Source organism: Echinops telfairi, unplaced genomic scaffold, assembly GCF_000313985.2.
Source record: "Echinops telfairi isolate 266 unplaced genomic scaffold, ASM31398v2 ScPeMD7_3533;HRSCAF=4204_1, whole genome shotgun sequence".
NCBI lineage: Eukaryota > Metazoa > Chordata > Mammalia > Afrosoricida > Tenrecidae > Echinops > Echinops telfairi.
The window spans coordinates 26,976,020-26,977,175 of NW_022107432.1; the positions used below are offsets into that span (position 1 = coordinate 26,976,020).

Below are 1,156 nucleotides of genomic sequence, written 5' to 3' on the forward strand. Positions count from 1 at the left end.
TCTACCTCCAGACTCACTCCCATTGAGTTCACTTCCACGATGGAGCCCCTACAGGGCAGCGTCGGACTGTCTCCGTGGGTTCACAAGACTGTTGCATGTCTTACACTGACCGATGTCTCCCTTCACCCATTTTTCTGCTGTCCGGAAAGTATGCTTAATGACATTACCAAACAACTGAATGAAATTAAAAGCACAAGATACTATTTCTCCCAATAAATTGGCAAAAAAAAAAAAATTGATTGTATCAAAAGTGAGAGTGCAATAGGAACTCTTACCCTGAAGGTCAAATTGTATAAAGGCATAGCCACCTTAAAGGACATTATTCTCACTAGCTAGCAAAACAGTATTCCTATTCCCTGATTCAGCAATTCCAGTTTGTAGCATGTCCTTTAGAGAAAAGGTAAAGGCTCTTGTTCCTTCTGGGGTTGTTTGCAATGGCAGGGAAGGAGAAAGAATCCATTTGTTCATAGGTAGGAAATGCAGAAAATAAACTATGCCTTTAGACTCTGAAATATTTTACAGACTTAGAAGAGTGTATAAAGGAATGAAGTGGTCACCTTTGTGATAAAGCAAAGTAGTGGTCTATGTAGTATACCAAGGAGTCCAGGGGGCACATCGGGGGAAAGCTGTGACAGGCTGCCTGGGTAAAGACTCACCCCCTTGCCGATGGGCACTTCTAGTCCTGGTCACGGGCTCACTAGGACTGGACTCAACTCAGCTGCAACAGGTGTTTGCTGCTGCTGTTGTTGTTATTTAATTGGAAAAAAGACAGGCCACACTCTATGTTTTTTAAAAAGGTATCTGTAGTCATGCCTTTAGGAATTACTTGTGTAATCAGAACCAAATAAAAGTGTTTTCAAAAATGAGATCATTTGAACCTGCTTCTGCTTTAAAGAGGAAGCTGTCAATGGGCAGGGGAGAGTTTAAGATACTGGAGAGGAATTCATTGATGGAGAAGACCCTGGGGAGGTGGGGGAGAATGCAGCCTAGAACTCAGCTGGAGACATTAATTTTGGATAAGAGGATCATCAAATTCTTTTTTTTTTTTTTGCTGAACTATATCTTTTTTTTTTTAAATTAATCAATTTATTGGGGCTCATACAATTTATCACAATACATAGATCAATTGTGTAAAGCACATCTATACATTTGTTGC

General features: G+C 40.3%; 1 protein-coding gene across 1 annotated transcript in view; it reads left to right on the plus strand.

Annotated features, from left to right (window-relative positions):
• Positions 1-1,156, plus strand: part of KIF6 (kinesin family member 6) — a 501,761-nt gene that overhangs the window by 86,591 nt on the left and 414,014 nt on the right. The window lies entirely within an intron of this gene.